The sequence below is a fragment of the Simochromis diagramma genome, unplaced genomic scaffold (genome assembly GCF_900408965.1).
Source record: "Simochromis diagramma unplaced genomic scaffold, fSimDia1.1 OVJJ01000503.1, whole genome shotgun sequence".
NCBI lineage: Eukaryota > Metazoa > Chordata > Actinopteri > Cichliformes > Cichlidae > Simochromis > Simochromis diagramma.
In genome coordinates, this window is record NW_024387377.1 from 16,777 (window position 1) to 24,620 (window position 7,844).

At 43.8% G+C, this 7,844-nt stretch overlaps 1 long non-coding RNA gene across 1 annotated transcript; it reads right to left on the reverse strand.

The window, feature by feature from the left end:
- Positions 1-991: 991 nt before the first annotated feature.
- Positions 992-1,277, reverse strand: LOC120720101. The gene is made up of 2 exons (XR_005692788.1): positions 1,163-1,277; positions 992-1,118 (listed from the first exon to the last, which is right to left on the reverse strand). It is a non-coding gene; the product is annotated as an uncharacterized LOC120720101 (long non-coding RNA).
- Positions 1,278-7,844: the final 6,567 nt, after the last annotated feature.

A 7,844-nucleotide genomic window follows, 5' to 3' on the forward strand; every position in this document is an offset into this window, starting at 1 on the left:
CCAGGCTGGACTACTGTAATTCATTATTATCAGGATGTCCAAAAAACTCACTGAAAAGCCTTCAGCTAATCCAAAATGCTGCAGCAAGAGTCCTGACAGGGACTGGAAAGAGAGAGCATATTTCTCCTGTTTTGGCTTCCCTTCATTGGCTTCCTGTTAAATCCAGAATTGAATTCAAAATCCTGCTCCTCACATACAAGGTCTTAAATAATCAGGCCCCATCTTATCTTAATGACCTTGTAGTACCATATCACCCTATTAGAGCGCTTCGCTCTCGCTCTGCAGGCCTACTTGTTGTTCCTAGAGTATTTAAAAGTAGAATGGGAGGCAGAGCCTTCAGTTTTCAGGCCCCTCTTCTGTGGAACCAGCTTCCAGTTTGGATTCGGGAGACAGACACTATCTCTACTTTTAAGATTAGGCTTAAAACTTTCCTTTTTGCTAAAGCATATAGTTAGGGCTGGACCAGGTGACCCTGGATCCTCCCTTAGTTATGCTGCAATAGATGTAGGCTGCCGGGGGATTCCCATGATGCATTGAGTTTTTCCTTTCTAGTCACCTTTCTCACTCACTATGTATTAATAGACCTCTCTGCATTGAATCATATCTGTTATTAACCTCTGTCTCTCTTCCACAGCATGTCTTTATCCTGTCTTCCTTCTCTCACCCCAACCGGTCGCAGCAGATGGCCACCCCTCCCTGAGCCTGGTTCTGCCGGAGGTTTCTTCCTGTTAAAAGGGAGTTTTTCCTTCCCACTGTTGCCAAAGTGCTTGCTCATAGGGGGTCATATGATTGTTGGGTTTTTCTCTGTATCTATGAAGCGCCTTGAGGCGACTTTTGTTGTGATTTGGCGCTATATAAATAAAATTGAATTGAATTGAATTGAATTGTGTGTCTGCAGTCTGTCAGGCTGTCTGATCACAGAGGAAGGCTGTACTTCTCTGGCCTCAGCTCTGAGCTCCAACCCCTCCCATCTGAGAGAGCTGGACCTGAGCTACAATCATCCAGGTGACTCAGGAATGAGGCTACTGTCGGCTGGACTGAAGGATCCAGGCTGGATACTGGACACTCTCAGGTATGGAGAGAAAATCTGATAGAGGAGGAAGAGCTGGAAACATTTCCTGTGTCTTTCACTCACTTCCTGTTTGTTTCCTGCGGATGACACATGAACAATCACACATGCAGGAATATTTTCAGGGACAGACACACTAGTCTAGCTGGATAGTTCATGGATATTCATGTAGGGGTCTCCAAGGAGTCTGTTTGCAGGAACATTTAGGCCACAGGTGTACCTGATACAGATACCAGTGTACCTAATAAAGTGTCAGCTAACATTTGGAAATGGAAGCTTAAATAATGACAAACTCTACATTCACAGCTGAATTCACAATAAATTTGTTCTCAAGTGCACATTTTTCTGTTATTGTTCTCAAACAACAGAATCAGAATGAAATACTGATTCTAACAGGGCCCATAAACAGCATTAGCTTTGCAGCATTAGCTTATCAGAGTTTCCATCATAGTCACACAAATCCTTAGCAGAGAAAAGTGGCCTACTTAGCAATAGCTGCTCAAGTTGTATAAAGAAAAGGAAAACAGTATTAGCATTAGCACATAATGCTAATTCACGTCAAAGTAGCATTAGTTAATAATGGCAGCCTACTTAGCATTAACTGCTCACTAATATAATGCTAATTCACATCAAATTAGAATTAGCTGCTCACATTGTTAAAAGGGAAGGGAAAACAATATTAGCATTAGCTGCTAATAATTATTCACCTAATTAGAGTTAGCCCCTAATGGCAGCCTAGTTAGCATTAGTCAAAGTCAAAGTCAACTTTATTGTCAATTCTGCCACATGTACAGGACATACAGAGAATAGAAACCACGTTACTCTCAATCCCTTGATAAAATAGCAAATGAACATTTAAATATAAGAGTGATTAAAAAATGCAGGTAAAATAATTAAAAAGTAAAAATTTAAATAAATACAATACAATTTTACATATAACAAGAAAGCTATACAATATAATGGGTAAATGACATTGGGTGTAAACCAGGCAGAGTAGTGCAAATAGGCAAATAGTGCAAATGGAGATTTAGTAATGTACGGTAAGAGATAGTGTAACAACAGAGTCTTATGAGGTAATGGCAGTCCAATGCTCCACAAAGTGACTGGTAACTGGTGCAGGCCAGTGAGTGAGTGAGAGAGAGAGAGAGAGAGTGTGTGTGTGTGTGTGTGTGTGTGTGTGTGTGTGTGTGTGTGTGTGTGTGTGTGTGTGTGTGTGTGCGTGTGTGCGCGCGTGTCTGTGTGTGTGTGTGTGTGTGTGTGTGTGTGTGTGTGTGTGTGTGTGTGTGTGTGTGTGTGACAGAGTTCAGTGAGACCGTGGAGGAGAGAGGGGAGAGGGGGCAGAATCGGGAGGGAGTTAAGCTTCCTGACAGCCTGATGGATGAAGCTGTCCTTCAGCCTGCTGGTCCTGGCCTGGAGACTCCGCAGTCTCCTCCCCGACGGCAGCAGCTTGAAGAAGCTTTGCATTGGGTGCGTGGGATCAGCCGCTATGCAAAGGGCTTTTTTAGTGAGACGGGTGCTGTAAATGTCCTGGAGGGAGGGAAGAGAGACACCAATGATCCTCTCTGCAGCTCTCACTATGCGTTGGAGGGTTCTATGACAGGACGCATTGCAGGCTCCAAACCACACAGTGATGCAGCTCGACAGGATGCTCTCGATGGTGCCTCTGTAGAAAGTGTACATGATGGGGTCTGGTGCTCCTGCTCTTCTTAGTTTGCGGAGAAAGAAGAGACGCTGCTGTGATTTCTTGGCCAGTGCTGTGGTGTTGTACGTCCAGGAGAGATCCTCTGTGATGTGCACACCCAAGAACTTGGTGCTGCTCACTCTCTCCACAGACGCTCCGTCAATGGTCAGAGGAGCATGTTGGGTGTACATTCTCCTGAAGTCCACAACAATCTCCTTCGTCTTCTCCACATTCAGAGAGAGATTGTTGTCAGCACACCACGTGGCCAGGCGTCTCACCTCACTTCTGTAGTCGGTCTCATCCCTGTTGCTAATGAGACCCACCACCGTTGTGTCGTCCGCAAACTTGATGAAGAGGTTGGAGCTGTACGATGGAGTGCAGTCATGGGTCAGCAGAGTGTAGAGGAGGGGGCTCAGCACACATCCCTGTGGGGCCCCCGTGTTTAAAATGATGGTGCTGGATGTGTTACTGCCGACCCGTACTGTTTGAGGTCTTCCGGTGAGGAAATCCAACAGCCAGTTGCACAGTGAGGTGTTAAGCCCCAGCTGGACCAGTTTTTGAGTGAGCTGTTGGGGGATTATAGTGTTGAATGCTGAACTGAAATCTATGAACAGCATTCGAACATATGAGTCTTTTTTGTCCAGGTGTGTGAGTGCTGAGTGGAGTGCAGTGGAAATAGCATCATCGGTTGAGCGGTTTGGCCGATATGCAAACTGGAAGGGATCCAGGGAGGGGGGCAGGACAGTCTTGATGTGTTGCATGACTAGTCGTTCGAAGCACTTCATCAGGATGGGAGTAAGTGCAACAGGACGGTAGTCATTAAAGCAGGAGGGAGATGACTTTTTTGGAACTGGAATGATTGTGGTGGCTTTAAAACATGTGGGGACGACAGCCTGGATGAGTGATATGTTGAAGATGTCTGTGAAGACATCAGTGAGTTCCACTGCACAGTCTCTCAGTACACGACCAGGAATGTTGTCAGGACCCGGAGCTTTACGTGCATTGATCCTGCTGAGGGATCTCCTCACGCTGTCCGGGGACAGAGTCATCACCTGGTCACCAGGAGGGGGTGGGGTCTTCTGTGCAGTGGTGCGTTTTTGGACTTCAAAGCGAGCAAAGAAAGTGTTCAGCTCGTTCAGCAGGGGGATAGTGCTATCACAGGTCTGTGGTGGGGGCTTGTAATCTGTGATGGTCTGAATGCCCCGCCACAGGCTCCGTGAGTCTCTGCTGTCTTTGAGATATTTTCCTGGAGTACTGTCTCTTAGCCTCTCTGATGCCACGGGAAAGGTTGGCCCTAGCTGTCCTCAGGCTCGCCTCGTCTCCATCTCTGAAGGCAACATTCCGAGCTTTCAGCAGCCTGTAGACCTCTCCTGTCATCCATGGTTTTTGATTGGCCCGGACAGTTATGGTTTTCGTGACTGTTACATCCTCAATACACTTGTTGATGTAGGCAGTAACAGTCTCTGCGTACTCCTGGAGGTCAGTGGTGTTGTTATAGGTGGCAGCCTGCTTAAACATGTTCCAGTCTGTGGTGTTGAAGCAGTCCTGTAAAGCCTCTGAAGACCCTTCTGGCCACACTTGTATCTGCTTACGAACCGGTTTGGTGACTTTAACGAGCGGTCTGTAAGCAGGCATTAGCATGACAGTGATATGGTCTGAGGCGCCGAGGTGGGGGAGGGAAAAGCTTTGTAAGCTCCTCTCTGGGTGGTGTAAACAAAGTCCAGTGTGTTATTTCCCCTTGTTGGAAAGTCAATGTGTTGTTGTATTTTTGGAAACACGCACTTTAAGTCTGCATGATTGAAATCCCCAGCCAGGATGAGAAAAGCATCAGGATGGGCTGTCTGCTGCTCGCTGATGTGCTGGTACAGTTCATTCAGTGCCTCACTCCTGTTGTTGACATTGGAGGAGGGAGGGATGTACACAGCGCACAGTAGTATGGCTGTATATTCCCTCGGTAGATAGAATGGCCGGCACTTAATAACCATAAACTCCAGCACTGGTGAGCAGTGTTTGCAGACCGCAACAGCATCGCGACACCAGGCATCATTGATGTAAACACAAAGTCCTCCCCCGCGGGTCTTACCTCCCGCGACGATGACTCTGTCAGCACGGTAGCATGTTAGCTGGTCGAGCTGAATGGCACGGTCCGGGACACTGTCGCTGAGCCATGTTTCCGTGAACACAAAAGCACAGCAGTCCTTTACATTCCTTTGAGATGAACGTAGCAGTCGGATGTCGTCCAGTTTATTTTCTAGCGAGCGTATGTTGGCCAGAACGATAGAGGGGATGGCGGGTTTGTGTGGGCTAGCCGCTAGCCTAGCTCGGATGCCACCGCGCTTACCCCTCTTCTGCTTCCTCTCACACCGCTTGAGGCGCATCCATTGTGGGCGAAGTGCGGGAGTGGGGGTCGGTGATTGAGTAGGCCTACGGAGCAGACCCAGATCTTTCAGCTTCTCGGTGTCCACAGAGTTTAACTTAAAAAGTTTGTTTCTGCCGATGTCGAGAAGAAGTGTTCAGGCATATCCTCGCTTGCACACAGATAGACGCGACAAAGACTTACAAAAACGCTGCAACTTACAGGACGAAAAACACGAAAAAGTAGTTTGTTTGGGAGAGAGAGAAGCCGCTGCGTGTGCACGCGCCGCCATGTTGTTTAAGAGCATTAACTCCTGACATCGTTATAATGGGGAACCATTATAAAGGGTTACCATTATCAGATAAGGCTAATTTACATCAAATTAACAATAGTTAATAATGGTAGACTTCGTATCATTAGCTGCTGTCATTCTTACAAAGCAAAGGAAAACAATATGAGCATTAGCTGCTAATGCTTTTTCATCTAAAATTAGCATTAGCCACTAATGGCAGCCTACTTACCATTAACTCCTCACTAATATAATGCTAATTCACATCAAATTAGCATTAGCTGCTAGCATCAGCCTACCTAGCACTAGTTGTTCACATTGTTAAAAGGGAAGAGAAAACGATATTAGCATTAGCTACTAATAATTATTCACCCCTAATTAGAATTAGCCGCTAATGGCAGTATACTTAGCATTAACTCCTCACATTGTTATAATGTAAGGGAAAAGAATTAGCATTATCTAATAATGTTGACCATGGCCCACTGGAAAAGTTCAGAACTAAAGATTTAGGAGTGTTTCTCGATAGCTCTTTCTAATTTGAGAAACAAATGAATTCTGTTATTAAAACCAACTGTAAGGTTTATATTGTTGACTGTCATTTATGCTTAGAAATATTTACTCATATATGCTTAGAGTTGTATAATCGATTGCATGATGATAGAGGTTTGATCCTTAGTACACAGCAAATTCAAAAGTGTTAAATGTTTTGGTGTTAATAGTCTTCTTGCAAAAGTAGAGTTAATTTTACTCTAAGCAGAGTCACATTCTTTTAATGTAACTCTGAGGAGTAAAATGATAGTAGTTAAAATCAAGTGTTAAAAATGAGTGTTTCTATGTCAAATCTGGGGGTGTTACAATGGAAACATTAACTCTTGACCTCTTAACTCTGAACTCCTAGAGGGGCTATGACACCAACAGAGTAAATTCACAGACTCCGCCCCCAGCACGGCTCCAATCGAAGCCGAAGTGAAGCCGTTTCGGAACATTTTGCTCTACATATTTGAGTTGTTTGCCATGCTTGGTAAGTCATTTTTTCAAAGATTGTTTCAATTATTTCTATTAGCTTTTACTTCTGCGGCTCTTTGTAGTTGAGACAAAGCTGTGTGAAAGGCATTAGCCATGTTGCTCGGTGATAGCATAACATTCTGTTTTAGCTAGCTGAAAGGTATTGTTTGCGGGCAAATACCACAGCCTTGAAAAAAGCTTGCATGTGAATTTTCAGTCAAACTTTTGGTCAAATGCACCTAAAACAATGTCTAGAATGTGATTTGTTGGTATAATGGTGCTACTTGAAGCCTGAAAACGATCGCCCATAAAACAAACCGAGCAAACAGCAGTAGCAGGCGTCCTGACTGGAGTCTACGTTAGCATTTAGATCCCTCCAGAGTTTTGTGCACACGGTTTAGGTAAAAATGAAAAAGGTTGAGGTTTTACATTTAGTTCAGTATTACCTGTTGCCTCTGTCTTTGTCTTTTGGGAAAATACTTTACACAAGTAATGGCTCAAAGAGGATTCCTTTTTTTTTTTACTGTGCTGCAATTGTTTACTGGATTATTTGTGCCATTAATTAGTGACAACTAATTTTTATTCAATCTCCACACAGGATATGCTTGTGAAGATGGAATATGGGGGACAGCAGAAGTGCGTTGAAGTTCCACAAAGGGATGAATGAAGGACATGCATATTGTATTGAAGAAATAAGTGTTGAGAATGCTGTCATTTGCATTTACCAGCTCACCTATGTCAGACCTTTTGATAAACAAAATTCTAATGAAAGTGAGAACATGTATACTGTTACATCTTTCAGAAAATGTTTTGAAATTGTGGTGCACAGTTCAGAATAAATGTTTTTCAAAAACCATTGCGTCTTTTTAGTAAATGTTTATTTCCAAAAGAAATTTCTAGAAGTTCAGAACAGTAAAATTCCTGATATTTAGAATTAATTACAAGATAACTCTTAAGTAGTTAAACTAAAATACTCTTTGAGAGTTAATATATAAACTCTTAACACCAAGTGTTAAATTATCAACTCCAGACAGATTTGGTGTTTAACACTAAGTCAGAGTTAACGTACCAACTCTCCAAAAAGAGTTAAATTAACACTCTCTGGTGTGGACCCATATAGACACTTTAATAGTGTTGAAATCAAATCCGACAGTGTTAATTTGGACATGCTGGATTTGCTGTGTAGTCTGTAAAGACTCTGTGTGCCTTCCAGAGTGGTCTGGCATGCACACACCACTTGGGGCCATGAGAGAGGTCATACCCTCTCTTACTGATTTATGGTGTAGGACACGGGTCTCAAACTCAATTTAGCTGGGGGCCGCTGCAGGCAGAGTCTGGGTGAGGCTGGGCCGCATTAGGTTTTCCACAAGAAAGGCATGGTTAAAAAATTCCAATCTTCTCAAATCTCTTTATTTTTATTTTTTAACACAAAATGAAATACAAT